At 36.9% G+C, this 23,888-nt stretch overlaps 1 long non-coding RNA gene across 1 annotated transcript in view; it reads right to left on the bottom strand.

The window, feature by feature from the left end:
• Positions 1-23,888, bottom strand: part of LOC116666414 — a 68,142-nt gene that overhangs the window by 13,035 nt on the left and 31,219 nt on the right. The window contains exon 2 of the long non-coding RNA XR_004323252.1: positions 261-311. This is a non-coding gene — a long non-coding RNA (uncharacterized LOC116666414). The remainder of the gene's footprint in view (positions 1-260; positions 312-23,888) is intronic.

Genomic DNA, 23,888 nt, shown 5'->3' with positions numbered 1-23,888 from the left:
ATGTATTATTTATTTTAGGATCCCAGGTGAGTTTAATGTGTAGCCAGAATTGAGAAGAATTAAGAAATTCTGGATTACACTGTCAGGATATGCAGATTGGATGCAATGGTAATTAGACATTGATGTTATCTTCTTCTGGAGGTTGTATAGGTTCCTGTAAAGACATCTGGTTCCATGTTCAATGCCAACTGCGTCCCTATAACCAAATGCAGTAATTGCTTGTTACTGACGTGTGTCCATGAATAATTGAATAGTCTTACTTTGCTCCTGCTCCCGATTAACTTCTGTGACTGAAGGGATCCGAGCTCCTCCTGTAAGAAATAAACAGATTTAATCTGTTGAACTGCGCTGGCTTTTTTGGTTAATTTCCATGTTTATTACTCTTGCCCCTTGTCCCCATCTAATCTGATGTTCTTTCTGCTGCTTACATGTGGTTGACTTGTGCAGTGACACTGCAGAGTGTCATCTGAAAAACTCCAGAATCCCCAGACCACCTCTGCTCCTAATGACAATGATGTGATTGGTCACTGTCAGTTCAAAAGTGGGAAAAAAATTAGGAAATTTTGTACACACAAATTCAGCAAGACAAGTAATTTCAGGTTCTATTTCAAATCATATTCAGCCTTATAGAGGTAAATTAATAAGAATTATTTAAGCAATGCTTTTGGCAGCAAAAAATAACCAAAAAACATTAATTTGAATGAGCATTTATAGAGCACTTTCTTCCTCTTCTGCAATATTTTCCACACTTTTTCATAGTTATCCTTCAGAAGACTGCCTTTTCTGTGAGAATGTAGGCTCTGTAAATTCAGGAGCCATGTCTGTCTTCTCCTTATCATGCCCCCGAGTCCTAGCATATTGTAGGCACTAAGTAAACATTTTCTGAACTCATAAATAATTAAACGAGTGAATATCTGAGCTAAGCATTGAAGACAGAAAGAAAAACAAGACATTATTTCTGTCATTGAGGAGAGATTAAGAGAGAAGCAGAAACATTCAAGAATCACAATCCAATGTCGTTAGGACTTTAATAAAGGTAGGCATCAAAAAAGAAAGGGCTCTGGTATGCTAACAACCTACAGATCAAATCTGCCCCTAGAGTAGGAGCAGCCATAAAAGATAAAGTTTCTTAGATGTACTTCGTTTTATAAATTTGAATCTGATATAAGGTACATAATTTACATAATTCTGAAACCAAATTAAAAAAAAAAAAACCGACCCCTAAAATCAGAAGGGGAAAAAAAAGGAAGTGAACCTAAATGTGAGTCAATTTGACGGCATAGCAACATGGAGGAATTATTGAAAATAATTTTTAAAACCCAGCCATTTAAATGTACATACTTAGTTGAATAGAGTAGGAATGGTCTCCTGTTGATTTGTCTTTTTTACTAGCTGTGATCTATCATTGCAGGAGTGGTCCCCAATTTTCTCTTGCTTTCCATGTCCATGCTTTTAGATAGTCCACTCCATAATGACCCTGGACTCAGTATGTGACTTGCTGTATTAGTTTGCTAGGGCTACAGTAACAGTATCATTTACTGGGTGGCTTAAACCACAGACTTATTGTATCAAGACTACTGGAGTTCAAGCTCTGAGATCAAGATGTCGGTAGGGCCACACTCTCTTTCAAGGGGCTAGGAAAGGATCTGTTCCAGCCCTCTCTTTTAGCTTCTTCATACTCTCAGAGTTAGTAAGGGTCCTAAAATGTCATTTGTTCTAATCTCTTACCAATGTAGGAATATCCTCTGCATCAGTCCCAACAGATAATCTTTCTTCCATATGTGTCTGTCTCTAAATTTCCCCTTCTTATAAGAACACATTAGATAAGGCCGTATTCATAAGATCATATGAATTAGGGACCCACTCTACTCCAGAATGACCTCATGGTAACTCAACTGATTACATGTGCAACAAACTTAATTCCAAATAAGTTTACATCCTGAGGTACTGGGGGTCAGGGCTTCAACCTGTGAATTTTGAGGGAACACAAACCCATGACATTGACTTTAGACAATGAGGTAACAGCAAATGTAAAGAAGCAGAGATCTGAAAAGTGCTTGTACTTTGGGGCTTGCTCTCTCTTACTACCTTTATAAAACTGAAACCGCTACCATGTGAACAAGCTTGGACTAGCATGCTGGATAATCAGAGGATCACGGCCCATTTGTCCCCATGACAAGTTGACAAGTAACCTCCATAAGCAGAGACTGTCAGCCGACTGGCAGCTGACCTCACTGGGGAAGTCTAGGAGACCAGCAGAAGAACCACCTAGCTAAACCCAACTCAAATCACACCGTGAGTTCACAAAAGTCTCTTGTTTTAAGCCACAGAGTTTTGCAGGGTTTTGTTATACAACAATGAATCACATTGTGTGTTAGGAACATGGGAAGACGTTAGTCAATTTCCAACTCTCAAATTTTTAAGCTTTTGTATGAGTAACTTGCTGTTACCAACAAGAAAATTCAGTCTGGTAAATTCAGATACTACTCAGACTTAACTTCCTCCTTTTCACTGTTTCCAAGGGAGCTTCCCCGAGTGAACAAAGGGAGTTTTAAAGAAAGTTTTTCCATAAATTGATTCAAGGAATCAATTGTCCATTCAATTGATTCAGCAAGTTTGTTTAGCATCTATATGCATCAAGGTGTTTATATGAAAGATTTTGGATATGCTAGCCATATGTCTATATATATATATATATATCTTTTAATGTACATGTGTATATATATGTGTGTGTGTATACATATACATACATATATATATATAAATATAAAAACAACATAGATTCATACTCTCAGAGTTAGTAAGGGCCCTAAAATGTCATTTGTTCTAATCTCTTACCAATGTAGGAATATTCTCTATATCAGTCCCAACAGATAATCTTTCTTCCTCTGCTTGCATGCTTCTCATGATGAAAGGCTCATTACCTAATGAGAAAGCCAATTTTATTCTAGAATTGCACTGCTTCTCAGAAAGTATTTCCTTCTCTTGACCTCAAATATGCTTTCTCTGACTGCACGGTTTCCCTCAAGGCTCTGTCCTTCACCCATATTGCTGCTGGTTTTAGGAACAGCAAAGCTATTTCCTCTTCATATGACAGATCTTCAAACACTAGAAGGCAGCCTTGCACCCCTCTTTGGTCCTTCCTTAGCTGTAATAGTAAATAATCTGTATAGACATAATAATGTAATGATAGATCTTCTCTAGGAAGAAAAGTTCTGATAAATTGAGAGCTCACCACCACTCTCAACAATTTCTAGAACAAATGAAGAGATTACTAGAAAGAATGACTTGTGTAAAAGCAGACTTAACTATAGGCAGAAATGTCTGAAATGAAATAATACGAATCATCACTGCTGTGTGTGCTCTTTCTGGGAAAATATTAGTGATGTGTTCAAGAGAAGTGAACTTTAAATCCCATTTAATGTCCTTAAAAAGAATTGTGCCTCAAAAAATTATCAGGATATCTAGGGATTATTTTTCGCTTTGTTCTCAAAGGTGAGCCTGTTTGAGAAGTTATCTGTTAGAGATAATACTGATAAGATGACCTTTATTTCCTGTGGGCTTTTGCTGGATAGTCAGTAAGTAAATGTTCCTCCAGCTCCATTTCCCTAGAGAGCAGATTGAAAGGAAGTTTATGATTCTATCTGCCAATGGAGATCACATTGTCTTCCTTGGTCCTCTCATTTGACCTACATTATGTCTAGTTAAGGACAGCTTTTTTTTGGAATGTTGCTGGGAAAAAGCAGCCACTTTTTGAAAGAATTAACAAAGCTTAGTCAATGGTTTTCTCATCTCCAGTGCTCAAGACACCTCTGAAGAATGTTAAATTAGGAAATGAGTCCACAAATCGCCGTATTAACGTTGTAAGGATACAAGTGCTTCAAACGAGCAGAAAGGGGTTCAAACCCTGGCTCCTCCACTTACCAGTAAAATAAGCACGTTATTGAGTCATTTTAAATCTGTTTTTCCTTACATACAATGCTGATAATTATTACCATAGAGTCTCTTCTGAGAACTGAATGAAAGAATATTTCATTCTAAGAACATACATACCCAACTTGAAGCAAGAAGCAAAGGCCTTGGACTTATAATGATTATAATTACCAATTATCAAATAATGAAAAGTCAATATTGCAAGTAAAGATGGCTCCATAGGATATCAGAAACGTAGTTATCCTTATCTAAGGCAATGGAGTTGTGTCAGAGGTGTATATTATTATACTGTTGAAAAGTGGAGAAGACAGAAGAAAACTTATTAAAGATTGTAGCTCAAATCTGAGGCAGCTTAGCTTTGCCCAAAGAGTTCTTGAACATGTGTCATGTGATTAGGATTTGATTTCCAGTCTCCACCTAAGGGCCGTGAGTTTAGATAGTTCAGATAAATCTAGATTGAAGTCTCTTCATCCTCAGAATGAAAGATTTCCTCTGTATAATATGAAATGGTTCTTTTAATATTCTATTAAAATTATATCTTCTCACTCCTTCTTCTTCTTCTTTTCTTTTTTTTTGATTATCCCCAAAGTAAATATCCAGGCATACATATCCTCATGGTTGTGAGTATGTAAACCTTGTTTCCCTTGGTCCTTGGTGACAGCAATTCTGTTCTGTTTTATGTTATGTCTCTTTCCCACTGCATACAGAATCCAGCTGAGGGCTAAAAATTTTAGGTATTTAGTAAGCCAGTGTAGGAGTCAATTGATTATACCGAGAGAGAAGACTTAAGCACACATTATATTCTCCACTCTTCAAACTCCTACCTATCAATCAATGTATAACCAATGGCACATCTTCATCGGTGGATTCCTCTCCCCACCCCCCAACACACACACACACCAGGCAACAGCCTCAGGATCAGTTGTGCAATTTTCTGTGCGTCTATAAATGTTTTCACTTTAGCAAAGTATAGTTTGTCACCTAGATTTTGAGAGCTTTGAAAGGAAATGCATGTAAATTCTAGTACACAGCTTAGCACTGGGACTCAGAAAATATCTATTCAATGAATAAATAATGATAAGGCTGAGGATGAGGATTATAGCAGCTAACTTTTTTTGAGTATTTTTTACACATTAGGCATTTTTCTAAACTCTCTACATGAATGAATTCATTATATGAATTCAACAACTCTGTGAGATAAATACTACTTTCACCATTTTATAGATGAGAAAACTGAGGCACAGAGTATTTTTTAAGTAACTGCTAGACAGGAAGATTCATGGTCAAGGATTGAAGCCCAATACATTTTTTTTCCAGTGAGTAATCAGTTATACACTGATTCTATGCTGTCTCTCCTGAAAGAGTAAATAAAAAATTAATGAAAGCATAAAATGGTCCAAAAATACCCACCCAATTCACACTGTATATATGCTGAATTATTACCATACTAATCCTAATTTGGACCTGAAATCTCCACATCTGTGGGGGCATGGTTTCCTTAATTAGTCCAACGTTAGCATAGTATGCAAATAATGATCTCTAAATATGTCTGTATTCTAATTCCTGGAATTTATGAAAATGCTATTTTTCAAAGGGACTTTGCAGATGCAGTTAAGGATCTTGAGATGTGGAGATTATCGTGGATTATGGAGATAGGACCAATGTAATCACAAGGATCCTTAAAAATGAAAGAGCAAGGAAGGAGAGGTAGAGAGAATGGAAGAGTCCAGGCAGCTGGCTTTGAAAATGAAGTAAGGTACCATAAGCCAAGGAATGCAGGTGGCCGCTAGAAGCTGAGAAAGAAAGGAAATGGATTCTCCCCTAGAACCTAGAAGCAAAACAGCCTTTCTGGACAACCCGATTTTAGCCCATTGTAACTCGGTTCAGTTTCCTAAATTTCAGACCTGTAAGAAAATAAATCTGCTTTGTTTTAGGTCTCTAAATGGGTGACATGAAAATTTATCATAGCAGCAATAGGAAGGTAAGATGTCAGGGAGAGTGGTCTCTGATAGCATATTCAGTTTCAGCCTTGGAGGAGTTAGGTTTGATAGATTAGCTGCTACTTGGGGAGTACAGAATGCTCTCTTGTCCTATAGGAGTGAAAATAGATACAAACAGATACAAAGAAAGGGGAAATGACTAGTCTTGCATTACTTTCTGGCCAATGTTAGAGGGCAGTCTATACTGGGTGTTAGTAAGTCACTGAGCCCTTGTGTTGATTTGTGGGTGCTCATTTGGAAAGTATGTCACCACTTCAGAGGCAAACATTGCTGAACATTGAGGCATGGCAAGGATGGGTGGTAGAGAAGCTGGAAACAGATATGGCATAACTTGGATTAGGGAACTGATCCAAGAGGAGTGGGTAGTCAACAGTTCCAGAACTCAGGTCCGGAGGCGAAGTGATGAACTCTGATAGAATTCACTTAGGTTGGCGTTGTGCGGGGCTGACTCAGCACACAGAGCACTCTGACAAGAGTGTCAGTCCTGGTAATATCTGAACCTAAGATATTCCTTCCTGTTGGGGCAAACATCACTGTGTTAAAGAAACAGAAATGGATTATCTTCATGATGTGCGTGCGTGTGTGTGTGTGCGTGCGTGTGTTTGTGTGTTTTATGGAAGCATTCCCAGTCAGTGACAAAGAAAAAGATTATTCAGTAACCAGTGTCTGATGCTGGACTGTTGATTAACACTTGGGGAAGAATTGATCCATTTTGGTTTCCACAGTTTATCGAAAATAGAAACTTTGGATGGAATACAGGTTAAATACATAAAAATAATCCATATAATCTTTTTTGCAACTATAAAGCTTCTGAATACCAGTGTTAGTGGGAATTTTTTAAGCTTAAAAGCCACAAAGTAAGTACAAAAGAAAAGATTAACATTTAGCTACATGTGAGTTAAAAACTTTTCCATGCAGAAATAACCAATATTAAAAGAAAGGCAACAGAAGGAAACAACAATACGTGAAGTATGACAGTACATTTCTACTATAGAGAACATTCATACAAAAGAGAGAAGAGAAAACTTGCAACAGATAAATATGCAAAAGACATGGACAATCCATAAGAGAGAAAATAAAATTAGATTAAAAACAAATGGAAAAATATTCACCTTCCCTAGTAATCAAAGAAATGCAAATTAAAATGAGATCTCACTTTTGCATATTAAATTAGTAAACATTAAAAAAACCTTGTAATAGTCTTAATAGCTTTCAAAAACTACTAATGGGGTATAAAATGGCACCACTTCTGGAAATATAGAGTCTAAATTTGAAAATTTTTGTAAATAATCATATATAGAAAAGATTTGTACACAAAATTCTGTCAGAGTATTATTCGTGATATCAAAACATTTACAAATAACTGTAATGTTCAAAAATACAATGAATTATTTAAATTGATAGTATCTAACCAATATATTATTCAACAATTTAAATATTCATTTATAACTTATACGTTAGCAGTTAATTACAAAATAAAGCACACAGAATTGTATCTCTATAATGTTTTAAAAATATTTTTGTAAACCTATGTATAGAAAACAAAACTGGAAAAATATACCAAAATGTTAACATAAGTAGATTTCTAAAAATTCTTGCTTTTTTTTGTTATCTTTTTCTTGGTGGTCCCATTTCATTTAATAAGCATACACAACTTTTATAATAGACAAATAAATGAATATTAAACAAATCTCTTCTCACTTCTATTTTAAAAGGAGATTTCATATAAACATGGATGTATAATAAGAAAAGATATGATTCCATTAAGAAAAGGCAGGTTGAATAAGATGCTAAGGACCACATCTATGTTTAATGGGAACATGTAAGTAATACACATAAATTTCAAGCAGATATTTAATGGAGTCAGGAAAAGTTTTTATTGTGTTTTGTTTTAAAAGTATAATATTGCTTGTTTTGGTAGGAGAAAAGACAGTATTTCTTTTACACACACCAGCAGAACCTGCTGTTACCTCTACTCTCTTTCTGCTTGTTCCAATTATATGCAAAACACCCAGAAGGAGATAACCAGCCTCTTGATTGCTTGTCTTGCAAATTCAAACCTGTAAGTTGATAGCAAATGCCACCTTATCAGGTAGAACCCAAAAATGCTTAATTAAGTCTCTATAAGACTCCCGGAAAGCTACAGTATTTACAAGCACCTTAATTTCCATTCACCTGCAGCATTTTTATGAATTATATCAATTTCATTTTAAGTTATTGCATTTGCTATGATAAGTGGAGAGGATTTTTGCAATGAGACAGTTGATGTGGAAAGCTGGGGTATTTCAACAACTACCTGTTGCCTAATCTTGAAAACAATCCAGTTAGTCAAAGCAAAGCCACATCCATTTGTATTCTTTACAGACACTGCCTGTGATTGAACTCACTCCGTATGGCCTTTTAAAAAATGAGGCACACCCATAGTTTGGAGTTGGTTTTCTTTACCCTCAGGCAGGGCCAGAAACACGGGGCTGTTTAGGGGGATGTTAGCCTCACTGGGCAATGATCTGCAAGCTTTTCTAAGCGGGAGTTGTGGTGCTAGTAATCAGTCAAATCCAGCTGCCCACTTTTACAGCTCCATTTTCCTCCTCCGTGGACTTCAACAGGTGTCACAAGTTTCACAAAGCAGCTGCATCTAAGGGCCATAAACCGCCCACTCTACCCCCTGCATAATCGTCCACCCCACAGAGCTCATCATCGGTTTTTGAAAGCCACAGTCCCTTCTAATGCATCCTTTGCTTGTGAAGAATTGTGTGGCAGAATGGGCTATTATAATGGGCACACCATATTCAATGAGATTGTCACCATCTGTTCCATCTTCCAATTACCAAAGCAAATGGAAATCAAAAGGCAAAGATATCGGAAATCCCAGGTAATATTTTCTGTTCATTATGTCTTTTGCCTGATGTGGGTTTTTAAAATTTCATTTGGAACACATTGTAGAGTGAAGCACACTGTCTTTCTATTACAGAGACACAATTAGAATATTGGGATCCAGCGCTGAAAGAAAATTACTCTGTGCAAGATGCACGCGGGCACATTCAGCATCCTGACCTCTACTATGTAGCAGAGATTTCCACTCAGGCTTGCAGAACTCACATAATGTTAGGCGTAAAGTGAATGAGCAGTAATTCCCTGAGCCACTATTGCCTGGGGAACAGTAAATGGAGTTGTACAAGTATAGTATTGTCGCATTGATGCTTCCATGTTTCTGCCCCGTAGGCAATGGGTTTTCAGCAAGACTTGAAGCAGAAAGTGAGTATTCCCACTAAAGGGATGCACGTGTGTGCACACACAGGGGAGTTTTGAAGGAGACTGAGGCGACAGGTCAGCAGATGTGAAATTAATGTGATTCTAAAAGAGAATTAAGGTGCCAAAGATAGCATGAGTTTAAAATACTCAAGTTGAGGACACAGTGCTCCAGCATCACACAAACATTCTGGAGATCAACAGTAAACGACTAAGAATGAATAATCATACTAGAGGTCCTAATACAAGAAGCAGACATCATAAGAGCAACCACGCCCCAGGGTATCCAAACTAGCGGGATACAGAATGTTTCTGAAATGGGTTAGATCTATAGCCTTAGCTATGTGTGTTAAGAATTCACTTTTCTAGGTGAAAAGAAACTGGAGGTTAGGGTAGAAACGCATGGCATGTAGCTTAAACCTGGTTGTCTAGAAGTCTGTACCATCAACATAATTCTCAACACAGTGTCTTCATCTTCAGTGAACACTTCTGTGTTCTTCCCAAAGTCCTGTGCTAAGTAAACTCTCCAGTTGTCTGTATATAATCTACACACTTGGCCATTCTATCTAAGATTCTGTTACTCAGACTGGGCAAAACCAGAAACCTAAGCCTCATGTTCAGTGTTAATCCATTCTGTTGAATGCTTTTCTGTCTTTTTGTACATAAATTGATTATGCATTTCCAACCTGCTCAGCCTGTCCTCAAAGAACTGGCATTAAATGAATTGTCAATACTTACCCTTGAATTAGCCCGATTTGCAGTATGTTTAGCTAACCAAGAGCAGCATAACAATAGAACTGTTTCCAGCCTGGGTATGCTTGACAGCTTTGATATGCGTATGATACTATGATAGAACCATATGTTCTGTTATTATTTATTTTCACATCCTCACGCAGGAATAGAGCCCATATATATTTCTGATAAGGTTATGGTTAAACACGGATAGTCTAAACATAGGTCCCTACTCATTACTGGATGACTCTATCAGAGTAATTGTTTCTCTCAGCATAGCCAATAGGATGGGCGCTGGTGCCTAGTATTAAAAATATTGATTGTTAGCCTTCCCACCCTCTTTTTTTTTTGCTAATAGTAATAATTACGTTTTCTCTGAATGAAAGGTCATTCACAGCTATGAATTTGGAACCTGCATTTGTTTATTTATATATTTATTTTTAGTTATTTATGTATTTATTTTTCAGTTACTCGTGGATATTATACACAGCTTGATTAAAGTCTGAGATATAATAACCTGCACATATTTAAAGTGTAAAATTTTTATGAATTTTGACGTATTCATACTCCCATGAAGCTATCATCACAATCAAGAGAATAAACATAACCATCACTCCCAAAAGTTTTCTTGTTTTCCTTTATAACTCCTCCTTTCTGTCTCTCCCATTCCCCATTCCATTCACTGATCTGCTTTTTGTTACTTCAGATTAGTCTGCATTTTCTAGCATTTTATCTAAATGGAATCACACAGAATGCACTTCTTTTTATCAGACTTCTTTCTTTCCACATTATTATCTTAAGATCCATTCACACTGTTGCACCTCTCAGTAGCATGATTCATTTTGTTGCCGAGTAGCATAGTGTATCGATATACCTCAACTGTTTACCCATTCACCTGTTGATGGCTATGTGAGTTGTTTACAGTTTGGGGCTATTATATATAATGAAGCTTTGAACATTTACATACAATAGAATGTACATTTTAGTTTTCCATACTTTATATTTCACAGTCAAACTAAGTCAGGGCATTTCTGGCATCTGGAATGGACATATAAGGCTTTCCTAGAATTTAGGAAACCCTATAACTTATAACAAGTATGTAAAGCAGAAATCTGGCTCATTTATTTGCCAGCTCTTTTCCCTTAATGTTTTCTTTTTTTTAACATGAAAACAAAGACACTGCTAGTTAACCAATGAAACAAATATTTATTGGACAAGCCACTAAATCCAGTCTCTGATTCAATCCTGTAAAATAACAGATAGAGGGACACAACTTAGACTGTTTTTCAGTAAATGATCCACTTCTTCAATTTTAAGATGTACATTTTGCCATATGTTAGCCTTTTGAAGATGTGGATGCATTTTTCAGTTGGTATATACATTTAATGTATGTTTTCTGTTCTTCCTCTTAAATATCTATCAACTAATGAATGGATAAACATAAATGGTATATCCCTATGTTGGAATATTATTTACCAGCAAAAAGAGATGAAGTACTGATATATGCCACAATACAGATGAACCTTGAAAACAAGTGAAAGAAGCCAGTCCTAAAAGATCATGTATTGAATGATTCTATTTATATAAAATATCCAGAATAGGTAAATCCATAAAGACAGAAAGTAGACTAGCAATTTACAGGGGCCGAGCAGAGGAGCAAGTGGGCAGTGACTGTTTAACGGGTATGGGTTGCCTTTTGGAGCAATGAAAAAGCTCTGGAACCAGACAACGTTGACGGTTTGCACAACATTGTGCACGTACTTAACGCCAATGAATTGTAGACTTTAAGTGGTTAAAATAATAAATTTTATTCTATGTATATGTTATCCCAATAAAAAGGAAGTAAAAACCATTTTAAAAGGTATGTGACATTCGTGGTGTGGCATACAATTGATGCAATTTAAAACCCAGGAAATGGTGTGACTTAGCATTGTATGAGTGACAGGCTGGTGCCAGTGGATTCCTAAAACAACTCATGTGTATGGGTGTCCACGTGTATTGTATAGTCTACCTAACTCTTAAACACACTGAAGTCAAATTCACGTCTTTCACAAACTAAGAAAAATTTGGCTCCATGGCAGTTGTTCCATTATTTTGATTAAAACAATGAAAACACATATGTCGATCTAAGAACACCAGGTTTATTCCGTTATAGTGCAAGGAGTATTTTAGAGCTGTTCAAATTAGTTTAAAACCCAGGATAACCAATTTCCAGCTCTGCTAAATGGCTGCTGTCTCTAATTTGATGTCTAACCTTGCAACTGTGACATTAGGCTAACATTGCTTACAAGACTGAATGAGTCACATATAAAGCACCCAACATAATGCCTTGGACATAGCGGCTGCTCAATAAATATGGTGTTTTGCCTTCTCCCCTCGCCATCCATCTCCTACAATACTTAACCTGTAATTACACATGACAATATAAAATACAGACAACCCGGGTGCTTTGAGGAATTGAACACATGACTTCCGGTGGGGGTATCCTGCTTGACTCCTGGAGACACTCTTTATTTATCAGATACATTGCCCGCTAACTATTCTTGACATTCTACAGTAACTGTCTCTTACAGTGAAGAAATCCTGAAGCCCTATTACAGGTAAATGAAGAAAGAAAGGCACTTTATTCAAATATCCACAGTAAAATAGAGACTACTAAAGAAATCTAATTAAAATCTAAATCAAAATGGAAACTTGACAGGGCAATAGGATTGGGACGTTCCACCTTACAACAAATGCTCAGTTTCAGTTGGGAGTTAACTACTATGTAACTTAAGTAATAAAGAATACAAGTGCAGAGTCATTTAAAGATCTGTTCTCCTCTGTTCTGAGCAGAATACTCAGATCAATCCAATTCCATTTATTTGTTGTGGTTTTTATCCCCAGGGGAAAGAGGGACTTTCTATGTTTTTGTTAGAGGATTTATAACAGAAAGTCTATTAGTACCCAATCTTCCCACACAGTGAACATTCAGGGCATAAACTTCAGATTTCATAGGAAGAAAATTAATTTATTCTGTCTTTCTCTATAGAAATTAGGTTTCACTTTTTCAAAAGGAAAATTTAGGGCACGTTCATTTCTTTCAGGTTAGTGGAAGGTGGTGGCCATAGAGTGGGCTTTTACTTTAAAACAAAGCCTAAACTCAGAAATACAAATATGTGTGTAAAGGGGAAGCCAATGAACGGCTTATAAGAAAGGCACAGTTCATGGCTTCCCAGTCTTGGGTCCATGCTGTGAATGTCAGGCTTTTGGGTTTGTGGCTGTAGTCAGTCACACCATGCTCTTTCTGCAGGAGCATCAGTCTGGTTTCCAAACTCTGACCCTGTGCCCAGAAGTAAAAACTACACTATTCCTTTTCATCCATGCCTAAAGGAAAATAACAGCTCATTCACAAGACACTGGGACTTTAAATATTGAACCCAAGACCCTTGAAGGGAATCCCCCATTTTAAGCATTCTGTACAGAGCCACAGCTATCATTAACTGTGGTCAGACAGCACTTAATAAGCACTGAGAAAATCATTCACATAAATTACCTTATTTAATCTTCTTAGCAACTCTGCATTGTACGTTATTATCTCTCTTTAAGGATGAAAGAATTGAGGTTCAAAGACTTTCCCAAGGCTACACTCTGGTTAAATTCTGGAACCAGTAAGCAAATTCAGGTTTGTTTAATTCCAGACTACCATAACAAGCAGACAGATATCCTCAGTTCTTCAAAGTTTAGCTAAACTTAACAGTCATCAATTAGGGCATTTACTATTTGTCAGGCAAAAGTTTAAATGGAAAAAAAAAGTATCATTTGTTTCCTGTTTCTCTCAATCACACAACTATTACAATTTCTTTCGGCACCTTGCCTGCTCCCCTGGAATCCATCACCTCACTCTACTTTTTTCCTTCTGTAACAATTATTTCTTTTTCAATATAGTGTGCGCTTCACTTATTTACTGTGATTATGGTTCACCATCTGCCTTCACCAGCATCCCAGCTAGAATATCACCTCCAAAATGGCGGGGATCTTTGTCCCCTTTTGTTCACTGATGTGCTCCAAGTGCCCAGCACACAGGAGCAGCTGCTCACTGATATTTGATGAAAGGATGGCCAGCAAGTAGCGTAAGGCAAAATAATGTAATTTCTCAGTTATATTTCGAGGAACGGTCTTGGATTATTAAAGATTTGGTTCTTTGGAATTCAATCAGAATTCACCAACACTTTTTGTGTGAACACTGGCAAAGTTCAGTATAGCAAAGTCAAGAGCTAATACTCATAAAATGCTTATTATGAGCCAGGCACTGTTCTAAGACCAATAATGTCTTGAGGTAGGTAGCATTCTTATCTGTATTTTGCACAGGAGGGATCTGAGACACAATGAGGTTAATGAATGTGCTCAAAGTCATAACACTAGTTAAGTACTGGAGGTGGGAGGCAAAGCCAAACCATTTGACTCCAGTGACCATGTTCTTGACCTCTAACTTCATAGTGCTACTGTGAGCATTGAACATAATATAGAAAGAAACTAGCAGATTTTTTATTTTGCACATGATAGATGTTCTGCACATTAAATGGCACCAACCTTATGCAGAAAATCAGGAATTAGTAGAACTATGGCAGTCTTGAGGTTTAAAGAAGAGGCAGTGACTTGTATTATCGGAACAGACACTTCCAGTTCCTTGTCCTGTGGTTCCTGCTGCCTGTGCTCATGAGAATCTCACAGAGACCTTTCCCAATGATGCCAGAGGAGGCCGTGGGCTCCTTCTCCACATAATGCTCCTTATAGCCATTCTGTGGAAGTTCGTGCACAAGTTGTATTCAATTCTAAGCATCCTTACAATGAAGTTACAGACAGTGCTTGTTTTATGCTGATGAGAATCAACTATTTTAGGAACATAATGATATATAGCAGAGTCTTCGTATTTCTTTTTGTTTTTTAAAATTGAGACATAGATAGATAACATTATATTAGTTTCAGGTGTATGACGTAATGACTCTATTCGTATATGTTACAAAATGATCACAGTAAGTCCAGTTAACAACCATCACCATACACAGTTCCAAAAATCTTTAGGAACATGATGATGTACTGTAGAGGCCTTGTATGTCTTTTAAATTCTTCATTCTGTTCTTCATAAGTCCCTTGAATGTGAGGGATTTTTCCTGTGGTGCTTGATGTCTGGGTCTCCTGAAGACTCCTCTGTGGAGGCAGCCAAGACCTGTCTAAGGAACGCCTTTCTACATCTGCACTGGGATCTGAGCTATGCATCACTAAGGGCCCTTCTTTTAAGAGTTTTTTACTCCACTGAGTCTCAAACTAATGTACTTGGCATGTAACCTACATCTAGGGTGCCTATAATTACGACATATTCAATGATGATTTATATTCAGAACTGACCTATGGGCCTTGGGAAAAGATGCCCTGAGTATGAATCTTACCTCAACTTACTAACTGTGGGACCCCCCAAAAGAGGACTTTTTCCTCCTGTGTTTCTATTTCCTTATCTGTAAACTGGGAATACTATTAGATTCATCTTACCATGTTTGGGGAAAGAATTAAGTCAGTTAATATATGTGAAGTGCTTATAACAGTGCCTGGAACATAGTAACAGCCTAATACATGCTAGATTGCCAAACTAGCAGTATTAGGCCATTGACTCTGCAGTAAAACTTTCTGGAGTCATATCCAAGTTTGGCTCTTATTGGTGTATAAACTTGGCATGTTATCTAATCTACCAGAGCCTCAGTTTGCTTAGCTGTTAAATGGGAACAATAGCACATGTTATTTTAAGTTATTGGAGAGGAATAAATTATATATTTGATGTAAAATGTTCAGTACAATGTGAGGCACAAGATAATCCATTGATATTTTTGGTGATTGTTGTGAAAATAAAATTTGGGGTGATATGGTAATAACATAAGGGGACTGAATAAACAGAACCTAAAACATCACCCCTTTTTCCTATTGACATAGTCAATAGAAAACAGGATGAGATTTGGGGAAATCAATAAAATATTACGCCTTAGACATTTTGGAGAATAGAAGTAGCTCTGAAAAATCTCCTGAGATTCTTCTATATTCTTTGAAGTTACCAAGGATGCTGATAGAGCAAGGTAATTCAGTAAAGGAGGATGAGTCCTTTAATCTAAATCCTCTGCATCCAAAACTGGGGAAAATGGAAGAAAGAACTCAGAACACAAAGAACTTACAGCAAGGAAAGTAAGATGCTATGTTAATACCATAGACAATGCCTGCGATAACCGGAATGTATTCTTTTTTTAAAAAACTGAAGTAAAGTCAGTAACAATGTGTCAGTTTCTGGTGTACAGCATAATGTCCCAGTCACACCCCCCCCATATATCATTTCATATTCTTTTTCAATAAAGGTTATTACAAGTTATTGAATATAGTTCCCTGTGTTACACAGAAGAAATTTGTTTTTATCTATTTTTACATATAGTAGTTAATATTTGCAAATCTTGAACTCCCAAATGTGTTCTTGTGCTGCTTGACAAGACTCTGACCTAAGAACTTTCCACTTTCCCCCAGACTCTTCTGAATTTAACCTTTCCAGATTTCAATAGCACAATTACATGTTGAAAATTACATTTGATTAGATGCTCTCAATCTTGCTCGACCTGTAGTCTTTTCAGATATTAAATCCCTTATCTACAACCTCATTTTGAAGTTATTCATTTCCTTATATTTTGGGAATGTAAAATTTATTTAAATGAACATTTTCAACATTGACAAGAAGCTTATCGCCTGGACTCCACCATTGCTGCAAATAAGCTAGTGCCCTTATCTTTTCAGATGAAGTTTACGTTTGGTTTGATGTTCTTATTTTCTCATTATTGAAAGTGACTTATGAGACCCTCATGAAGATAGTGCAGATATGAAACGAAGAAATAAATATTTTTGTTTCACTTTAATAACCCAATTTTCTTCCTTTCACCACACACACATACACACACATTTATTAGGGCCTTTAGAGAATGTTTATGAAGCAACGGCCATGGCATTGTTGCTGAAACACTAAACATAAAGAAACCACTCTCCTAAAGAGTAGTTATCTTGCGGGAAAAAAAGAAATCCTGTGAAAAAATAGTAACACCATCTATGTAACCTTTGTTGCAAGATTCAGTAGAGTGAAACCTGTCCTATTACACGACCTTGGATGATACATATGATGTCTCTGTGACTCTCGGTGAAGAAAAGCGATAAAAACCTGGGCTGTCCTATTTGAAGGTATATTACAGATTTAAGGACTTAATATTCATAATATATTTGAATTAATCAGAAGACTCGAGATGAGTAGAAAACTGTTACTACTATATTCTACTATTATATATCTACATAGTAATTTGCTGAAGAAAAACTTAATGATACTAGTTTAAAATTGTAGCAGGATATGTATGTAGGTTTATATGTAGATAAAATGCCTGAAAATGAAGAATATTTAATCCAGTAACAAGAAGACTGTTGAATTGCTTTGAAGAAAGGCATCACTTTCTCTGATATAAGGGACTGATAATATATTGCACTCACACTGAAGACCTGATGGGTTCTCACTCACCTTCTGCAGCCCTGTTTTTCCTTCAGCTGAAGCCATGTTTTTCTTAACTATAAGCTTAGCTTCAGTCGAGTTAGTCTCTGTCAGTTATAGCAGAATATACTGTGGACTCCTTATCATGCTTGCATTAGATCAATCTCAGCAAGCTATGCCACTAGGCTGCTTGGACTTCTGAATTTTTCTTTTCTGAAACTCATCAAGAGTGTCCTAATTCAGATGACTGTGTTTTCTCTGTCCTTAGACCCTCTGAGCATCTCTTACAGTCTTATTTGAACTTCATGTTTTATGCTGAACAATATGTAGCTCTGGAAAAATCACATGAGATTCTTCTGTTTCTTTGAAATTACTTAAATATACTGACAGAATCATGAAAAGGAAGATAGGAAAAAAATGAGTCATTTAAGCTAAATCCTTTGTACCCAGAACTGTGACAAAATAAAAGAAAGACCTCAATTTCCAAGAAGTAGTAGGCTCTGCCTTGTCCTTCCTCTACCACCCAGCACTGCAGTGATGCTCCTAAACTCTAATCCTATAGAAGAGATCTTAATGCACTTTCAAACAAGACTCCCCGTAATCTTTCAAGTAACTTTTATACCAGATTGCTTAGTGTTGTCCTCTGTCCACTTTTTAAACCTTCATGTCTTCTCTGATTCCCTATTTTTGACTGTAATGCAAGCAAAGACTGCTGTAACCCTTGGGCACCACAGTTTGCCAGTGAGGCCTTTCTAGCTAGTGTCAGTATTTTATTGAGTATTGTCAGTGCCTGGTCTGCCCTAGTGAGCTGCAAGCCACACCCAATACAATCTTGAATTAAGTCAAAGATTTTTTTTTTTTTGGAAGGCAACGATCCTCATTTATTAGAATCAATTAATTTGCAGCAGCCCCACTACAATGTGCGAATAAAGTGCACTTCTCTTAGTTATATAATTATATATGTCAATATTCAATAGCAAGTATTTGCTTTTATTTAAAAAGCATGTATGATTTATTTTGAGCAAACATTGTGATGTGAACCAACAGAGACACAATGGTAATTAAGAGATGGTCTTCACTTTCCAGGTGCTTTTAGGCTAGTGACTGGGATAGTCATGTATACAAGTCACTCAAATGCAAGTCTGTCCAACGGAGGTACGAATAGAACATTGATTGAGCACTTAACTTTGTGCCAGGCTGTATACTAAGCATTTAAACATATTTTTTAACTTAAATCATAATACACTTTTAAGATATAGGTAGAATTATCTCACTTTCATGGATGATGGAGAAACTGAATTTTAAAAGTTCATTGACATGCCAATGGCCACAAAGTTCTGGAAACTTAGAAAAGATAATTGCAAATTCCTCTAACACTCAGACTCGTTTTCTAAGAGGCTTTTCTGCTCTAATGAACTGACATCTTAGAGTCCAATTTTGTTTGATGCCTAATAAGATTCAAAACACTCCACTTAGCAGAGTAAAGGCCATCTGTTTTGGAGGGTGGAGCGATAGTAGGTTGAGAGGGTTGAGGGAAGGACCTCCGTGAAGGACAAAGGTGAACATGGAGAAGCAGCTCCCCACTGAAGTCATTTAGCACTTTGTTGTTTTGCATCCCTATTCCCCCATATTATCAAAGTCGATCATATTCTTTGAGGTAACCCTGTCTTAAAATATTTCTTCACAACTGTGGAGTAGGTAAAGATAACATTTAAATGCTCATTAGTCAGGACTAAAGAGAAGTACCATGTTGGGGTACAACTTAGGAAAAACATTAGCGTAAGAAGTTTTTGTTCTCTCACCCACCATTATCTTGTCAAGTACTGCCTCATCAAACCCCCAGTGTATTTCTGGGATCCTCTTCCAACAAGCCACTTGTTATACCAAGCATTGCTTTACACACTTTGCATGTATTTTATCCCTGTAAAGTCTTAGTGAGGCAGATATTATATTATCCCCCTTTTACTGATGAGAAAACTAGAGTGCACGTTTGTTAGGAAATAATGCTCAAAGTTTCAGAATTAGGACATGAGCTGATAAGACATATGAATCAAATAGCCTTGTTTTTAAAAAAAAAAAGGCAGCTATCTCAAAGGAGAGAAAGAATGAGCTCCACTGCAAATGCAGTTACTCTATGCTTGTCCTCATGTGGAAGGTTCCAGGCATTTTCCACTTAGGTAACTAAGGTATCTCATTTGAAAGTAATGAAGCAGGCATTCTTTTTTTTTTCCTCTAACACTTTATATCAAACTTCACTCTTTTGCTTCCCTTATTTAAAAAAGAAGATATGCAAACACAATTAGAACAAACTCCTCTGGATCTTGAGCTTGAACAGAACCGGGTTTATACCACTACTTCTGTCTGTTTTTTTTTTTTTTGGTATTAGAACTATGCATCTGACATTCTTTCCCTAAAATGGAGTCTTTTTTTTTTTAATCATAATGACCATCTTCTGCACTGTAATTTTAAAAAAGAATGTTTATTTCAAGGGTTGGGTCTATAGACCTTCTTGCTTAAGGACTGTTATAGCCCGTTTTGATTAGAGGAATAGATAAGAGAAAGGCAAAGAATCCATTTTTGACGTTTGCTTGTTAGACTGGGAGCATGCACAACAAGAAGGTGTGATTATTCTTGTGCAGGGTATTGGGGATTCTTCATCCAGCAGCCAAAGTAATTGTTCTAATATTAAATTTCAATCTTAACATTACCTCTCTACTCAAAAATCTCCCAGGGCTTTGCATATCAATTATAAAATCTAAAGCCCCAAGAATGGTCCCTAAGATCCCGCATAATCTGTCACCACACTTCATTACCTTTCTAACCTGATCTTCTATATTCGCCATTTCATTCACTCTGCTCAGGTCACACTGGCCTCTTTGATGTTCCCTTTAACATCTTCCCAACCCAGAGCCATTTCATACGCTGTTTCTTTTCATTAAATGCACTCCCCCTCACTAAGATATCTTCCTCCAGATCTTGCTTAAGTATCTTTCCAGTGATGCTTTCTCTTGCAGTATATTTCCTCTCTGGCACCCTTCTTTTTTTTTTTTTCCATAGTACTAATCATAGTGTGACAGATTCATAATCTGAAATTAACCTTCTTTGTTTATTGTCTCCTTACTCTTATGAAGAGGTAAGCTTCCTGAAGGAAGAGGTTTTGTCTCTTTATTTATTGATGAATGCTTATCAATATAATGAATTCTCTCTCTCTCTATATATATATATATGTATATATATCTGCTGAATATACAAATGAATGAAATAGTGAATGAATAATGGTGATGGCAGCACAGAGCTATTGGTAAAGATACTGTGGCATTGGCATCTCCTCTGAAACAAACTTGAAGATATCCTGCGAAACATCATGTTAATAAAAGAGTTGGTGGACTATAATGACCTTTATTTTCTTTGTATCTTCAGGGTCCTAAGGGCCCTAGCAATGGGAGAAGAATTTTGATATGGTAATGTCTTCATCTGTATGTTACAGTCCCATCCCTTGCCAGGTCAAATATAGGAATAGTTGGAGCTACCCCTTGAACAACAAAATTATACATGACAATCTGTTCTTCCCAGCATAGCCATTTTGGACTTTGCAAAGTGTAAATCTGATTGTACTTTCAGCAAGTTAAGCCTTTGATGGTTTCTCCTTGTTTTTATGATAAAGACCAAATATTTAACAAGAGGCACAAGATATAATATTCTACCTTCGTCCAGACCCTTACTGTCTTAGTTTCTTTTCACATTGCTCTGACCTTTGCCCTCCTGCTCTAGTCATGATTTCCCGTTGCTGGGGTATAGAATGTCCCCTCCTACTGTATGCCTCTCTTGGACTGGAGTCCCCCACGCAGCCCCTCCCTTCATCTAAACAGTCCTACTTATTCCCCAGAATTTGGTGGCTCAGTCATCACTTTCTCATGGGAAATTTCCCTCACTTGTTGGTCAAATCCCCCTTACTCTTGCAAACATACCTTCCCCTGGGTCCCTGTTACAGTTTGGGGGTAATAATGTGGATTCCCTCTTTGCTAGACTTTCAGCTTCCTGGGAGCAGAGGCTATGTTTTTCTCTCTAACCATGTCCCCACCCAGCGTAGCGCCTTGCCCACAGCAGTGTTCGGGAGTGTGCTGCAGGAGAGAAGGAACTAACACTCGCACATCTTCACCACCTGTGACTCCATGCAGGACTCTGGTCCGTCAGAGACCGAGGCTGATTAGCCATGCTGATTTTGCGTTTTAATAATTGTTGGGGCATCACGTTTTCTCCAAATTGAGTATTTTCCTTTTTTCTTCGTCTAGGTTTTGTTTGTTTTTTTTTTTTGTGGGGGGGTATCATGGGGAGCTGTGTGATCTTCAAAAGTAGCTTATCCTCTATGATTCTAATTCTTAATACATACTGAAAATTCACCTCATGAGTTTGTAATGAATTTAATCAATGTAAATGACATAATGCATATGGTTTAAAATAATAAGAACACTAACAATCCAGTAATATTAGTTTCTGTATTTGGGAGCTTTCTATGTGCCCAATACTGTACTAGTAATCTGTATAAATAATTTTATTTCATCCTTCTAAAATCTATTAAGTAATATAATAATAACTATAATTTATTGAGCACTTTCTTTGTTCCGGGGCTTGCCTAAATTATTTCCTTTGGCTCTTTCATCTTTGAGAAGTAGGTATTAATATTCTGACTTTGCTAGTAAGGGATCTGAGGCTTGGCTATGTTAGAAAAGTTTTTAAGATCACACTAGTTTATCAGTTGCAAGATTGTTACTGAATATAACTTGTACATTTCTATATTCCTTTGTAAACAAGAAAAAAGAAACTAAATGATAAATAATGTTTAAAATCATGCAACTTGGATGCTGGCAATGTAAGGCTCAAAGTGACACTGGGGATCATTTAATTTAATGTCAAATCCCCATTTTACAAACCTTGGAAATGAGATTAATTGATCTGACCCACTACATCATGAGGACTTTGAAGGTAGAAGACATTTCTTTTTTATTCTTAGTGCCATACGTATCGCTCTACATAATGTAGGTGCTTAATAATATTTATGAAATTAAATCCTTCAATTCATCAATCAAGACAGAACCAAGATTAAATCAAATCTCCTGACCTCTAATATGAGACTCATTTCATTAAATATGGTGCTAATAAATGACTAGGCTCAGTTCAATGCTTGCCTTGTTAAGTAGCATCATTATTAGTAATAACAGTAGCAGTATAGCATTTCACAGGTGATTTTACCACCACTACAATTATTGTAAGAGAATAATCCCCTTACAGACTTTATTGCCAGTCATCTCTTTGTGCCACTGGTTTCCTGACAGAGGCATCCTAGCACCAGGGATCCAAGTCTCCTCGTTAGGCCTCAAAGGCAGCAAAGAGGAGACATAGTTGTGAATCAGTTCAGGGGATGGCTCAGTTTCCTTGGTGGCAGAAGGCTGTTGACATTCATGGAATCCCAAAAATCAAGTGAAAAATAAATGGATATGAGTGGGCGGGTGGTGATGGCAAATCCCCACCGTGTAATTAGCTGCTAAGAGATTAAAATGTTTGTACAGAGGGAAACATGTAAATACAATTCCAGTGGAAGACTTAAAGGGATTGAGTTTGTTCAAACAAGAAAAGGGAAGGGCAGTGAGCAACTTAATTAACGTCTTCAAGGGATAGCCTGGCTTTATGACCACAGCCGGCAAAGTCCCATGCGTCTCAATTCTGTCACTGAGTGAAGAATGTGACATATAAAGTACAGCAGAAGGGACTGAAGTGTGATAGGAGGCATTCCTGTTGTTGCAAATGTTTCCTCCCTGAACTTGAACGTGAGCAGCTGTTAAACATCTTCTCCGGGAAGCTTTAAAGAAAGATACCCTCATGCTCCTGGGACGATGGAAGCACTGTCCCATTCAACCCACTTCACCTCAATAACCTGATAACTTCCTGCCTAGATCTAAGGTTATGCAGCTGCAGGCCTTTTATTTGCTTAAATTCTTGATGACATCCACATTATATCTGTTCAATCAAAGCAATAAGCTACCTATAAAAGACCACTTTACTCAAGAAATCCCAGGAAGATCATCAGAATTGTTGGGTTTTGCTTCATATAAATCCAAGCCTGCCTTTATGCTAAAAACAAATGGAAACAGACTCACAGATGTAGAAAACAAACTTATGGTTACCAGCGGGGGAGGAAGAGGGAAAGGGATAAATTGGGAATTCGAGATTTGCAGATACTAACTAAAATACGTAAAATAGATAAACAAGTTTATACTGTATAGCACAGGGAACAATATTCAATATCTTATAGTAACTTACGGTGAAAAAGAGTATGAAAACCAATATATGTATGTCCCTATAGGACTGAAGCATTGTGCTGTACACCAGAAACTGACACAACATTGTAAACTAACTATACTTCAATAAAAATATTTTTT

The sequence above is a fragment of the Camelus ferus genome, chromosome 10 (genome assembly GCF_009834535.1).
Source record: "Camelus ferus isolate YT-003-E chromosome 10, BCGSAC_Cfer_1.0, whole genome shotgun sequence".
Lineage (NCBI taxonomy): Eukaryota > Metazoa > Chordata > Mammalia > Artiodactyla > Camelidae > Camelus > Camelus ferus.
This window is presented reverse-complemented; position numbering and strand designations above follow the sequence as displayed.